Source organism: Ixodes scapularis, unplaced genomic scaffold (genome assembly GCF_016920785.2).
Source record: "Ixodes scapularis isolate PalLabHiFi unplaced genomic scaffold, ASM1692078v2 PGA_scaffold3__209_contigs__length_174095766, whole genome shotgun sequence".
Lineage (NCBI taxonomy): Eukaryota > Metazoa > Arthropoda > Arachnida > Ixodida > Ixodidae > Ixodes > Ixodes scapularis.
In genome coordinates this window covers 137,803,864-137,819,757 of record NW_024609868.1, presented here as the reverse complement: position 1 = coordinate 137,819,757, position 15,894 = coordinate 137,803,864, and the positions used below count along the sequence as shown (strand labels likewise).

Below are 15,894 nucleotides of genomic sequence, written 5' to 3'. Positions count from 1 at the left end.
CTTCAGTGACTAGTATACACACAAAAAAACTCACCCGAACATTGAATCGTTTTATTTGAATATTGTGACGAATGACGAGGTGACAAACAAGGAATAACTGCGAAAACTGAAACGTTCAATTCGGCGGTCGTGTGTCCAGAACAAAAAGGAAACAGAAGATAACAACAGAGCGTCGCGGCCGTCGAAGTCGGCGTAACAGCAGAATCCGAAAACTATATAAAAAAACAACACTTTCTATAGAGAGTAACGGTTACTCTTCAACGACGAGAGTAAGTTTAACTCTCCCATGCGAGTGTTCATTTAACTTTTCTATTGAGAGTCATGCCAATACTTTTGCGAAGTTCAGGACTACTCTTTCGATGTGTAAGTGCGAGAGTTTATTTCACTCCTTTGTGTAGAGTAACAATAACTCCATGAGAAGTGTTTGCTGACAAATAATATCAGTCCTTTGTGTAGAATGACTATAACTCTATCAGAAGTATTCCATAAACCCCTTGTTCACGAGTTAAGGATGCTCTCTAGGCAGATTTATCTTCACTCCTTCGTGTAAAGTATTTTCAACTCTAATATTAGAGAGTTGTCTGAACTCTGTATTCAAGAGTATGTGTGCTCATCAAGAAGTTATTTTCACTCGATCATGAAGAGGAGCTACAACTCTATTAGAAGTGTTGCCTAAACCCTATATTTAAGACTTAAGCATGTTCTCTCGGAAGAGTTAATTTCACTTGTTTGTATAGAGTAACTAGAACTCTATTAAAAGTGTTGTATAAACTCTGTATTAAAGAGTTAAAAAACCTTCCAGGAGGAGTTGATTTCACTTGTTTGTGCAGAGAAACTACAACTCCACCAGAAGAGTTGCTTAAACTCTGTATTAAAGAATTAAGCATGCGCTCCAGGAAGAGTTGATATAACTATTTTGTGGAGAGTAAATACTACTCCATTAGAAGTGTTGCCTACACTCCGTACTAAAATGTTAAGTATGCTCTCCAGCAAGGGTTAATGTCAAATAACAGCACACTTGAGCAGTTTGTGTGACCCCTTCTCGGAGAGTGCTTAACTCTCCGAGATGTGTTAATTGAGTTAATTACCCTACACAGAGAATTGTGTGAAGTACAGCCCCGTTTTGAAGTGTTACCTAAAGTCTGTATAAAAGAATTAAACTCTTTCCAGGAAGGTGTCACACAACTCCCCTAAAGTATACTGTTATATGTTGTTTTTATTGTGCTGTTGAGCGGAAGTTAACCCAGTAAAAAGTAATGTGTAAGCCTGAAAGCCGAATTAAAATGGATATGTAAAATTGATGATTTGCTGATCAAACGTTTGCTGGAAAAAATTATTAAACACTACTGGCAAGAGTCATTTCTAGCCCGTTGATTGGCGACCACTGTAATTTTCTTGTTGCAGCTATTTTATGGAATTTCAAAAATTCCCTTGACTTCCCCGTAATGTAAAATACTTCTGGCCTTATTGTGGGAGCTGTTGCATACAACTAGGGACAACTCAAGTATTTTGCAATAAAGAGTAACCCTAAAATCTAAAAGTGTATGTGTATATGCTCACAAGGGGATGGTAGTATAGGAAATGTAGAACTGCAGCCGAAGAATGGCATAAAAGATGGAGCACGAGTGTCTTCATAGGCTATAGGCTCTCACGAAAAGGCAGCATTGAAAGAATAAAAACGGTCGAATGCAGCGCAGTAAACAAACATTTTAATTTTCGCAAATATAAAAAAAGGCACATGAATTCCCTCTAACAAGTTTCTAACTTTGGGATTATATCCAAAGACAAGATGGACCTTATTGTGTACTTCAAACCAATAAAGTGTCCAATCACTGCAAGTGAACGGCTTGCTTTTGGACGGTAAGAAATGTCATGGACCCAGTACAGTGCAAGAACGAGCGCTGTACCAGCCACAGTATCCGTCACCTCAAAAGAGTGGTCCTCCAACACCACAGTTGTTACACTTGAGTCCTCTTCGATCCGCATCACCGGATACGTCGCTCGGTGTTGTCTGTGCTCCTGTGAAGAATGAATATTTAAATTTAGACTCAGCAATATTAAAAGGGTACAGAAACCAATTGTTTGCACTTTTATTTATTTGTCTAGATGAGATCCAAGTTGTACCGTCCGCCCAGAAACACTAGCTTAGACTAGTGTTTCTGGACTGCGGGCAGAGCTGTTAAGAAAACTAACTTTAAAACAAATGAACAGATTTCAAAATTTCCTCTGGTGGCAGTCTACGATATTCATACTTTTCGTCGTGTTTATCGCGGCGGGTTAGCCCCCTTGAGCGCGCATCTCCTGAAGCCTGGTGCGTTGCGGAGAAGCAATACCCGCAAAGTGAACACGGCGATCTCACGACTCGCTTCGCCGCATCGCAGCCCTGCGCTTAGGAGAAAAACACACCTTCAAACTAATATGATGGACGCGCGCTGTGATTGTTGATATTATACTGCAGTAAAATCTTCAAAATGTAGCTGTGGCTATTATGCAAGTGTGCATGTCAGGCAGCGATGCTCTAAAAACCTTAATTAATTATTTGTTTTTTTTTTAATTGAGAACTCAAGAAAATAAATTTATATAAGATTTATCAATCGCCTGAATTAGGTAGGGCTGAGCTTCCTTATAGGTTTAATTTTAAGTCAAATCTGCCGTTTACTTGCCATCCCAATATAGGTGCCGGACGTTCTGAGGCTACGGTCTATAAATATAAAGCTCATGAGCGGGCAATTAGGAACAACCTTCCTGAGTCCAGCTGAGTTTTTGTTTAAAGTCCGACGACCAGACTCAAGAGATTCCGCAAGGCAGACGATCCCCCATCCCCCATGAGGAGGAAACAGGCAACGGTGGAGAGGGTAGAAAGGGGGAGAGAAAAGGGCGACGGAAAAGTGGAAAGCGCGAACTGGTCGCCGGTCTTTAAGCATGGTGTAAGAGTAGTAAAAGGTATTGAGAAAGGCACAAATACTCTTCAGTATTCAATTTAAATATATTCGGGCAAAACGACTATACACATTAAATTTGCTTTGAGCCGAAAATTCAATATTTGCACATGCCTAACGAAGAGTAATCGTTTCTTTGTGAGAACGGTGCTCACATCGATTGCAATGAAAAGATAGCGCTACTCGTTCTGATAAGTTAGAGTAGCTATGTGCTCCGCTTAGCTGCTCTATGGACAGCAGCAGGTTGAATACGTGTGAGGGCAGTGTGAGTCGCATTCAACACAAAAGTGTCCGTTTTATGTCAAACTCACTGTGATACAAACCCTTTACAAAGTAGCCAAAAACATATTTTTACGTCAAACACAGACGGAAGATGCCACGGTACTTTTAATATGTTAATTGGAACATCTACAAAATTGCCGGCGTATGATTGTTCATTAAATAAATAAACATCTGTACAGGCTAGGTCTTCTGTAGGCATAACGCTTTAGTCTCCCAATGCTCCAACAACTGCAGCTGTTCTAGGGGCTAACTTTCGAAGACATTGTATGAAACTTTCTGACATGAAAGCTCAAAATTGTCTGCTCCAAAAGTGGGAATCTCAGCTCCAAAACCCGTTTTTTCCTGCCACACCAAAAAGAAAAATGAACCACACTTGTCCGTGTCTGCTCGCTTGTGATTGTCCCTTGTATCGAGCAAAAAACTTCCAGACTGCAGCATGAACCAATTAGGCCTAACACAAGTTTTAATTGGACCACATCTCTTACATTTTTTTCATTTGTGCGCAGTAGTAGCCATAAGGGGAGGCATTTATTTATAACAGGCATTCCCCAATATTACACCTATCTGCCAGTAGCATCAAAACAAGGGGGCAAGGGTAGGGTGCAGTTGCCCCCCCCCCCCCCCATTTTCTGCCTGACATGTAAAACAATTGTAGCAGAAAATATGGGATAGGGGGACCTTCCAAACAGTACCAACTCAGCTGGCCCCTGCCCATAGCGGCGAAAGACATACCTAGTCTAGGCTGGGAGATAGGATGAATGCTATTTCTTAACATCTGCATTCGTCCAAGTGGCACACAATATGTTAGGAATAATTTAAAAGAGAATTCTCCAGCCACAAAACCGTCAAAAGAACTCCCGATGTTTCAAAGCCTACTGCTCCTTCAGGGGTGACTATAGGTCGTATGGTGGTAGTCAGAGCTTCCACCTCTGCATCTTTTTAAATGAGGAAACATTATTTGCTATTTTTAAGTAAGCGGTATTTTGACCACTGTTCTTGTAACGTGACGTAGGCCTTGCACGTGCACAGACGGTAAGGCACCAAGGGGTCTGTTGATATATTTATGTCAGAACTGCTGGTGCCCCCGCTATACGTTCGTGTTCATTTCATGCATTTAGCAAGGGTGACAGCGGCTACCCGCCTCTGTCTGGTGTCTCCATTGTGAAGCAAAGAAAGTCAGGGCTGAAATCTTAACAGATTGGAAGTTCCATATCATACCGTCCCGACAAGACAAGCAGCAGAGTTCTTCAAGAGGGCTGCAAGGCTCTTGGCGACCTCCATGGCAGGAGGTAGAAGAACAGTCTACCTTGTTTAGTAAAAAAAAAAATATCACCAGCAGTCCTAATGTAATCAATCAATTGCTTATGCGCAGCAGATACCCCTAGCTGTTGTGAAAAAGTTTCTGAATGCTGCTGATAACTCTCGAGGACACCAGTTTAATTGTGCTGTCCGCTTCCACTAAAACTGCGAGGTGACTCAATAGATAGAAGTGACTTTTTATCGCCTTTATCTTTAAATTAAATAATTGGATGTATATGAAGCAGGGGACAAATGTTTAGGTCTATTTTCTAGGTTATAGATTCCCGTATACAATTTAGCTTTTATTTTCTTTAAAAACAAGGGCTAAACTAGGCAAGATATAAAATCCTAAATTAAATTTAAGGGTACACATGCCAAACCAACGAAGCACATCTGGCATGCACCAGCAGGGACTGAGGGTTAATTTATGCCAGTTGGGGATGGACGTGCCTTTTCCGCACTAAGCCTGTCATCAAAATGCAGAGACCAATTAACTTTATTGGTGTCATGTGGATACGCAATCAATAAATAAAATAATATAATTTGTACTATTAATATTCATTTCATCACTGAAGAATAATGCAAACAGCGGTGGTGGTGCTCAGAAGTCAGGGGGCCGCAGGCTGCAGGGGGGGATCTCAGATCTTCCTTCGGCTTTGACAGGTGGTCTGTTACTGTACTTCAACGCTTCAATAGTCCTTCAGGAAAATTATGATACTGGGAGTTAGCCGTGTCAATTCGATCTGCAAATACAGTGCAACCAGTTTTGCCACAACTGAAGTCGATTTAGTGTACATCTAGAAGAAGCTTTATCTCCTCAACCTCTCCCCTGATTTCCTTTCCAACATCCCCCCCCCCCCCCACTTATGAGAGGCTTTAAAAGAATCCTGATCTGACATGTGGGTTTCAAGGGATGCTAAAAACTCCAAAACGTCAGTCATGCAGCGATATCTCGAAAGGATGATCATGTCTTTGAAAAAGAAAGGCACGATTGAGCTCCAACTCCTCTCTTCGCTTCACGTCACCACCTTGAAATGTCCTCAACTGCCCGAGCTCGGACAGCCTGTGCAGCAAGGAGGTCAAGGGAAGCTCAGAGGAAGCGAGAGTCATTACGCTCAATTGTGCCTCTCTTCAAATGTTGCAGCATCCCGCCCCGCAATCCTGCCTTGTTTGGTGCAATCCAGATTTCGGGTTCAGCATTCTTTTAAGCCTTGAAACACTAAAGAATAAAGCCCATAGGATGGACGTACACAGACAGGACAGTTATTTTAAATGAAAGAACTGTGCTGTCTGTGTGTGTCTGTCCCTATGTGTTTTGTTCTTTCATGTTTCAAGTCATCTGTGCAAACCGGCTCTATGTTCATGTTCTTTTAAGCACTGAGTGACACTTGGCGAGATGAATAAAACAGTATAAATAGAACTGATTCTGAGAAAAAAAAAAATTAAATACAGATATGAAGTGCCACGAGGCCAAAAGGTGCCTGCTGTTTACGAGCAAGAGATTAGAGCTGCCTCCACTGTAGCCAAAAAGCAAGAAGGCTTTATTGTTGCTCCCAGGCTCTGATTCTGATATTTAAAAATCGTTGGCGTAATGGGCTTTTGATACCCGTAAATAGTGTGTGAAGTCTTGGTCATGCTAGCAAAGCTGAAGGGCACAGAATGTGTGCGCGTAAAAGATTGGCAAACATTGGCATATGATGTGTGTCTGCGGTTGTGTAAGCTTTCTATGGTAAGACGTTGTGCTTTGCATGGTAGATATAAAGCTTTGCGTGATGTTGTGTTATGCTATTTGTGGTACCGTACGCTTTTAAATTGTAGTGTGCGAGTATGTAGCAAGAAATACATAAATTGCAGTGTGCAGAAACCAATGAGTCTAAAATTTCAGACACACATCCTATATTGGTTTTTGCCAGACATGTACAAATTACTCAAAAAAGGTAGTTAAGTTACTGAGTATCGACGCCAAAAGTAGTTGAAGTAGAGTAGAAATTACGCATTTGTAATAGTAATTGAGTAAACTACTAACTACTGCGAAAAAGTAGCGAGTTACTTTTAAGTTACGTTCGAAGTTACTTTTTATATTTTTGTAGCAGCAAAAGGAACAGCAGTTTTGATCAGTGAAAAACCCTGCGAGAATGAAATAAATGCAGTCATTTTATGACTTCCAAAATAGTTTATTCGCTCGCAGAAGCAATTGTCTTTCAAAGTTGTTATCGGGGGGTTTCCCCCTTTTCCTTCTAATGACGTCTTCAGTCAAGCTAAACAGACGTTCAACCGTGGCGCTGGATGCCAAGGCTTGGGTAAGCGAGTGTCGGCATCTTTGGTGTTTATGACGAAACATGTGAGTCTTGCCTCGGCCTAGAGGGTCTTTCATAACAAACTCTCCTCCTCCCTTATTTTTTTATTCGGCAAGTTGAGACTGTTATGACTGGCCCCTCTTTATTCTCACGACGTTCGGAGAGTTGGCCGAGCGAGTGCACCTGACCGTCAAGAGATCAAGTCTCGCGCCACGACGATGGGATCAGCCAAATGACTAGGCGTCTCGTTGCAATGATAATGCTACACCACTGAGAAAAAAAAAATGCTTTTCGCCGCTGACGTTAGGTCCAACAAAAGGATCTCCGAAGGGTGACAAGTACAACCTTTTCAACAAAAGGGAGGTCTCCCTGGCGTGGAAGGTCGGAACTCGGAAGGACGTGAAGGATTACGTGAACAAGCGGGAGGCGGGAACGTGCTCCCATGAACGGATTATCCGTGTCTGCGTTTGTGCGCGGGGGAGACCGGCTTCGGAAGGCAGCATGCGCTGACGACGAGGCGACCATGAGAACAGGCGCCCAGCTGCGGTCATTCTAGTGGTTCCCACCGTGGAGCCTACCACTTGAGTCAGAACTCACTAAAGGCACACAGCATGAAAACAACAACAATCCTCGGAGTGTCCCCGTCTTTCACGGTTGCAGCTGGAGGCGCGGCGCCGGCGTGGACTACCGGCTGCCGGCGTTCGTGCGCGCCGGTGTTATGTTTTGACAACTCGTCGCCACCTTGGCCCCAGGACGCCTGTGATGCAGTTTCTACAGCTGCCGAGAATAAGTGCGTGGGAACGGAATGTGAGGGGGCCCCTTGTTCGGGTATACCACTCAATCTGCCAGCGTCTTATTTATTTCTGCGCTCAAACTTTTGTTATGAAAAAAGTAGGATTAGATTTCAAAAGTAGTTAGTAATTTGAGTAGAAGTTACCTGAAAAACGTAGTTAAATTGAACTACTAATTACCGAAATAAAGTTGTAATTGAAAGTTACCAAGTTACTCGAAAAAGTAGTTAAACTACAGTAGTTTGAGTAGAGTAGTTGAACTACGTCCAAGTCTGGTTTTTGCCAATATTTGTGCAGATATTTATTTACTTATTTATTTTAAATACTGCCAACACTCGCATGTTCGTTTGCTTCTGTACCCTTCAGCGTTTTGAGCGTGGCCAAGGCTTCGCAAATTTTCTTTATGCCCGCATACATTCGGCATTCGACTGCCTTGTAGGAGCCATAGCAATGCAACATTCTACTCTGACTGCTCCTCATATAGGCTGAGAATATGGGGGCCCTGTGATAGAATTTACCTCATATGGTTTTAACTAAATATCAGGCCCCATGTGATTTGATTTAATATAAACATGACATCATACATAATCCATCTATTGAAACATGTGTTGCGAATGCTACCAATAGGTCAGCTGCACTTAAATATCAATCTCTTGGTCCCTATTAATTAATTGAAATCTATTTATTATTAATTATATACAGTTACATAAATTTGAGCTGTGAATGGTCGAACGTTACATTAGTGTCCAGCGTTACTGATTTTTTATATGAGCCAGGCGTAAAACAATTTTGGTGTTACAAACAAAAATCACTGTCAAAGGTGAGGGCAAAGTAGAATAAACTAAATGAAGAAAGGAAAGCCCACATCGAATGCATAACAATTTCATTCAAGGAAGCAGAGTTGCTCAGATGTAATGAGAGATCTAAAACAATAGGAAAAAAGTGAAAAATGGGAAAGTGCTATTTAAGTAAATAGAGAGATTGTAATACTGCCTGCCGATCTTTCTGACACAGAAATTTCAGACGTGCCCTTTAATTGTGGCTTTTCTTACAGGACCATCGCACACCCCATAAAGTTATTGTACCACATTGACGGAAATTCTGCACTTCATACATCTTTTTGTTGTTTTTTCTTACATAAACTTCATACTTTCTTGCATTTACACCTACAAAACCGCTGCCATGAGCTCAAGACTGCCATTTCGGTTGCTTTAATCTTGACTTGTAGCCTTGATACCCCATCCTATGTAAGAAAGAAGCTGGATTGAGGCTATTGTCGGATGTTCCAGTTCCTCTAGAGCAAACATGGCCACCGCTTAGCCGTATCTCTGTTCCTTTTCATGCGCTTGTGTTTCTAGTGTGATTGCAAGAATCGCTGCATGCCGGTCTTCACATGTTCTTCCAGTACGAGTGCTTTCTGCAGATAAGGTTAGTAGCAAAGTGAACTCATCGGCTGAATGTCAGCTTCAAACGGTTAACATGGTGGCAACGTCATGGTGATAGGACCCAGAGAAAGCAGGCGGAAGACGACACATGCACAAGAATTTCTCGCGGCTTTTCGTGTAAGTGACTTTTTTTATTGCTCGTGGTTTCAGGGTTTTCTCACTATGTATAATTCCTGTCAACTCGCTTATGTTCACCTTTCCTGCATGCTGCAACGAAGACCTTAGCAAAGTGCATCACTGGAATCATCAAACAGGTGGAGAGTGACCAATATAAAGTGGAAGCTGTGCGGGAACATAATATTGACATCAAAGAAGTGGTAAGTGGCCAATACCACGCGGAGGTTACGCAACAATTTAATATTTTGGTTGAAAATAATTTTTTTTGACCACTTCAAGGTCCCCTTCGAATGTGAAACATTGGTTGGCTTCTGTAAATCTGAACAATTGGCACTGTCCGTACAGGTACATGATTACTAATCCAATTTTGAATTTAAAAGTATGCATAGATATGTCACCTTACATACATGCTTCCATTAACATATGCAGGATACCTACAGCTCTGCGTCAAAGTGGCAGCTCCTGTCCTGTGCTTGTTTTCCCTCAGGACATGTTGCATCTTGGCTCCTTTGCGTTCGAAGAACTTGACGACTTCCACCGCAACATGAATTCCAGTTATCCTGAAGCATTCGTTCAGGACCTGTGACGTACCATACAAACAGATAAATTATAGGTAACCGCCTACAGTTTTTATACTTCATTATTATCCAGCAAACCTTCAAATATTTCCAAAATTACCTTATTTATATAAGTTGCTGCTGGTTTGTTATTTCGTTCCCTAAAAGATAAAGATCATTGGTATGTTGATACTATGCCACAGTAAATAAAAGTAAACACAAGAGGTGGGACAATGCCATGAGTACAGTAGCCTCTTGTCATTGCTCTTTGTAAATTGTTATTCTTTCATTTGCATCAAGGAAGTTATATCGTTCAGGAATCAAAACAACCTAAAAGATAAACGGTTTTTCAGAAATATTCAATCAACATTTGGAAACACAGTTGTTTTGGCAACCAGGATTATTTTTTTACCTAGCCCATCTTGATGTCAGCAAGCTTCGATCATATTCTAATATCTTAATATTAGTCAGTGAAGAGGAAGCTCTCTTCTCGACCTATACTGAAATCCTTTCTTCGCTGTTGATGAGAAAAATTAGTTGACACCTGCATTTTTGTTAGTACTGACATGCATGTGAAAGTCTTCAAGAGCAGCATGACTGATGCGTGGTTACTTATACATCATAACTAAGGTTAGGTGTTTTCTGGGTATATTTTTTGTAAACTTCTGAGGGTGTTTTTCTTACTTTATTTTTTTATAAAATATACCTTCGTTTATGAGTGTTTATTTCTACTAAGTGCCCAGCATAACAGCCGAAAATGTTGACGACAAATAAATAATAGTCGGTCTAATCAAAGTGTTTCTGTCCCCAAAAGGTCTCCTCACTGTCACAGGTTGCGCAAAAATGCGCAATATTGCGTGTGACAGTGCAGGGGGGTAGTCATATCAAAAGTTTAGATCCGAAAACACAGAACCCTAATCGTAATTAAGCCAGCAGTTTGACAAATCATTAAATAATCAATTAAATACATTGATGTTTTAAAAAAGATATCTTTCAAGAAAAATTGTGGATTTCACAAAACAGGGCTGGAGCACAAAGTAAGGTTGACTTGTTATGGGCAAATACCGGTCATGCCCTCCCCCCCTTTATTTTATACACCCCTATCTACTGGGTACGACCTCACGTTGTTAGAAAACATGAGAGTAGTGGCCCAACACGAGTGTTTTGTCAAGACGAGAACCGCATTCCAAAATCGAACGGCGATCGAGCATATAGAGTCGTGTCGGCCACCGTCATCAAATAAATAAAAAAAGGCTAAAAAAATTGGACGGGGGCGAGAAATCTCCCTTTTTTTGATGGTGCCCTGGGCGACCGCCCAGGTCGCCCACCCCTAGGGCCGGCCCTGGCCATGTATTTTATAAGGGAGTCGGGCATGTAATGCCCGCTTCCTCCCTTTCTACCCGCGTCATTCCCTGTGCTAAGGCAGCCGAGGACACTCCATGGAAAGAAGAAGTGAAGAGCACCAGCAAGGACCGTGACACCACTTACTAGCCCTTTCTTTTCAAAAATGTTGCTATCCGTTCGAGCTATTTCTGTATGTACAAGTGATGTTTCTGTTTTTGTAGCAACCCATGGAGGCACTTTTACTGCCTTGTATTGTGAAATCCAAATTTTTGTCCAGCATCACATTAAACAGGCTTGTATCAGGCTGGTAAGTTTTATATAGTTCTCTGCAACAACTTCTTAATGTCATGCCTCTTCGTTCAGGTCCAGCGCAGGATACATTTCAAAAACCTCATCCACCGTGCGGGGTTTCTCGTTTGATGATGGATGTGCGGTTCACGGTCATGTCGTTTGATGGATGTGCGGTTCACGGCATCAAAGATCATTGCCTGGTTTCTTGTTTCATCAGTTTCCTCAACTCTTTCTTGAGGAACTCCGTAAATGCTTCAATTGAAGCCTGGTCCTCCTGATGACATAAGATGGCAGCTATACCAAAAAAGTTAAAATGCTTGGAGCTTGAGAGCAGGATATTGATTGAGTTTTACATTTATTCACTCACTAAGCAGGGGTGCGCTATGCGATGGTTTGACGAGTCAGTGGTTTACAAGTGGCATGCTATTGGTGACCGTGCTGTTGATCCCTTTCCATCATTCGCTTTCTCTTTATGCATGTAACCAATTATTCCTTGGCACCTTTTTTGGTGCTCGTGAATTTAAGGAGCACGAGTGGATCCATCAATGATGGAACTCAGAATGCATAATTGGGAGACCTCTTTAGATTAGATCCCAGGAACCCATGTTTACAATGTGGTTTCTTTTTCTTTTTTTCTTTTTCTTCTTTTTCAGTTACCCCATCAGCGCCCACCAAAGACAGTTTTTCCATGCTCGCCGAGTTCATTTAGGCATGAGCGAATGAGCTGTCCCCTCACGCACTGGCTCACCTTAACTTTGAAGATTAGCTGGTGTAAATACAAATTGAGTACCAGCTGACGCACGTTTATATCCCGGACTGCTCAACAGAAGTCATAAATCATGATGCAAACTAAGGAAAAACTGCCTCTGCCCATAGGAAAGCATTGGTGAAAGGCTCACCAACACGTATTCCTCAGACATTTCAAACCAGAAGTATGCCACATGAAACCACCTTAGATGACACTGCTTTCGCACAAGGTTTCTGACTTTAGATCACCAAGACAATAAATGAGAATATAGCACATTGCATATTTTTCATTGGAGGTTAAATGCTATGGCGAAGGTTCATGACAGTTTTCGACATAGTAACTAAGAGTTACCAACAACATATATACGTAAAACTGGAAGTAAAAACGGAAGAAATTGTTCCCCGAAATTCCACTTAATGTTTTTGAAATTCCGCTGCAATTAGCTTTTGTGTCACAATGAATCAAAGTTTGTGATAACGGTCACTTGCAGGCATATCATGTTTTTAGGATTATTTTTTTTCTGCTGCTAAGGGGATAGATTAGAGAACTTCAACCACATAGAGGAAGAGAAGCAAAGCGTATGAGAAGACAAACATTTCAGTGAACAAAAACTTGGGATGTTGCAGGCAATTTGTGTACCTTACATTTAATAAGACCAGCGTGACTGCTCTTTTGCTTTTCTAATAATGTTAATTTGTAGACCAAATATTTGTGCTTTGTTCATGAGTGAAGATTAAATTTTTCAGTCACAGTCAAAATTAAATGAAATTTGAACATCTCGATAAAGTGGCCTTTTTTATGAATGCTAGGGAGTACTGTACCTGGCAGACAAAAATTATGCTTACATGTGTTGCAACACAGCGCTGGGTCAGCACACGTGCAGTGGTTTTGCTGGTGGAGCGGGTGACTTCAGCCCACTTCGCCCGCTCCACCGTGACTTCTCTGATGTCTACCATCCTCTTCCGCTTGTTTTTTTAGCGGTTCTTCAAGGCATCCTTCCATGAGCCCTGAAAGCAGGACCATAATCGAAATACGGTTTATGGTACAAAAAATTAAATCCACATCCAAAATGTGGAAATTATGAGTGATTCCACATCAGAAAGCACAGATACGGCCCTACATGTGTGGCTTTGCAAGATGTGGAATATTTTATATGCAATTATATTTTAAATATAAGCTGAAACCGAAAATTGGGTTCCGACAGACAACGTTGACAGAGGCGGTGGGGACATAACCAAACACGTGGTACAAGCCATCGCATGATTCTCCACATGAAGACGACACAAACTGCCGAGAGTGAGTGTCATCTGCTCTGCCCACGACGGCATCTGCACCACTGCAGCCTTAATACTACGCCTAATCGGAAATAATGTCAAGTTTCCTCACATGGATATCTCGTAGGTGTTAGTAGATGGTGAGGTCTGTTAAAGAGCAGATATATAAGCACAGAGTATGCACAAGAGTGCAAACCAAGTATCCATACTGTAACAAAGGCAAAGCAGACGAAACTGAGAAGCATGGGGCGCACAATAATGTATCCGTGTTCTGCGGATCATGTGGGCATCGCTGAGCCAACATTAGGGGGAGATGCTGCTGTTGTCAATGGAGACGAGCTTCGTCTGGAGAAGTAAGAGCAAACAAAACATGGGTGTGACGTAGTGGCTCAACGCTGCCTGCACCAACAGCGCAGTATTGACTGCGCTGTTGATCGCGCATTCATTGTCCACCAGAATAGCGATAGAAGATTTCAGTGACATGGCTCATAGCAAAGTTTGCTGGCCCGTTTCTTAACGATTTAGATCGAACTCGATTGACACTTCACTCTACATTGATCGTAATTAATATTTGAGGTGTGGCTCCTTTAGAGGATACTTAACAGGTCCAAATCATTTCTTCAACCAAAAAAAAAATGAAGTGCAGTTACCATTGAAAACATATGCACAATCGGAATGTAATTGTAATTACAACATCATTTGTATAAACCACGAATGCACTTAAACGCCACAGCCTGGTAGATCCCCCAACTGCCGATACTTAAAGATGAGGCGCCTGGCAGCTTCACTGTACAAGTCCCGTTTTGCAAGATACCTGAAGAAGCATATATGGTATTGCAAATTAAGAGAGTCAGCCAAATACAAAAGATTTAGTATCTATTGTCGAAAAAGGGGACTTACCGGTCCTACTTGCACAGGTCGGCGTGCAGCCAGCGAATTATCCCGTAGCGCAGCTGGTTGGATACTTTTCCTTTCTCGGCTTTTGCAATCATCTCTTTTAAGTGGATTGTGGGCTCCGGCAAAGTGTATGGCGTTGCAAGTCCAGTGCATAGGGTTGGCAAGCTAAATCACGGCAATAGAAAAAATAATTCTTACATTAAATTTGCATGCACATATATTGTGTGCCACCTTTGTTCTGTGCAGGTGCATATTCATGAAAAAAATTATAGCGGATGCTTTGATTAATACTTGAAGCTAAATGCACCTACATCTGATTGTCCTGACCATGGTCACTAAGCTCCAATACTTCTCAACTTTTTCCTGCAAAGCAGCCACCTTGGCTGCAAGCTCCACATTGCAGTTCAGTAATGATGTAAAAATTGTGTGCTTGCAATCTAACAGAGAACTAAACAAGTTGTTGATCTTGCTACCTATTACACACAAAGCAAATCAAGAACATACGTGACAGCAGAAAGTGGTGTCGCGGGCAGAGGTGCTGATGCTGCGGAGGAAAATACTTCAACAAGCTCTTCCACAATCAGATTGAGCTTGTCAGGCAATTTATAGCGTATTCTTGATCCACATCTAGATTTTCCTCGTAGCTTGAATCATAAACCTGAAAAAATAACAGCATGTAAAACGTGCAAAATCTTGATACAGTGGCGTGACTTCGCAGACATCTTCGATTACTTAGCGGAGCATATCTCGCACCAGATGCCACATTCTTCATATATCTTGAAGAGAATTAAAAAATTATACCCTATTGAAAATTCCATCAATGTACGTAATTTGGGACATTGACTGCCAGTCAGCAGCCCTGGTGGAACGTGCCCTGATGGTCCATCAGATGACGTCTGACTGACTCTGATGGAATGTCCCAAATTACGTATGTGGTGGTATTTGATGGAACGTATTGTGGTGGTCTTTGATGGAACATATTTGATGGAAGGTGTGCTTCTGATCACTGCTGAGCTGATAGGATAGGATAACCAGATTGCAGCGTTGCCAGAGAAACTATTACATACTTTCGACTGCCACATGATGACTGCAAGTTGACTTCAAGGAGAACAGTCAATACAATGACAAGTTAAAAGCAAAATCAAACCTGTTGTATTTGTATTAGAGCACAGAAAACGCCTGCCTTGAGCGATGCTCGATCTGAAAAGTTAAAACAAACAAAAAGTGTTTTAAAGATCGAATGAACCAGATGCTAGGCTAGAGAAACTTTTTATAACTGGTGTAGATATGCAGTTTTGTTAATAAAATCAAAAAACTCGTCTGATTGGTACTAAGGCATTGTCTCCAAGTAAAAACATAGGATGAAGGGGAAGATGGTTTCTAAAGAGTTCAGGAAAGCATGATACGCGCAGTTGATAATAAAACCTACATTCCCATAGAATGTGTAAAACTGTAAGTAATTCCCCACAATGGGCACAAACTGCAACATCTTCGCCACTTAGAAGGTATGTATGTGTCAAGCGTGAATGGCCAATTCTCAAGCGGCAAAGCGGAACCTCAAGGAGGCGGTTCTTGTGGAATGAACTTTCCCAGATGCCTATCATGGGTTTTAT

General features: G+C 41.6%; 1 pseudogene; it reads right to left on the bottom strand.

Annotated features, from left to right (window-relative positions):
* Window positions 1-1,749: 1,749 nt before the first annotated feature.
* On the bottom strand, window positions 1,750-15,046 carry LOC120851063 (annotated as a pseudogene).
* Window positions 15,047-15,894: the final 848 nt, after the last annotated feature.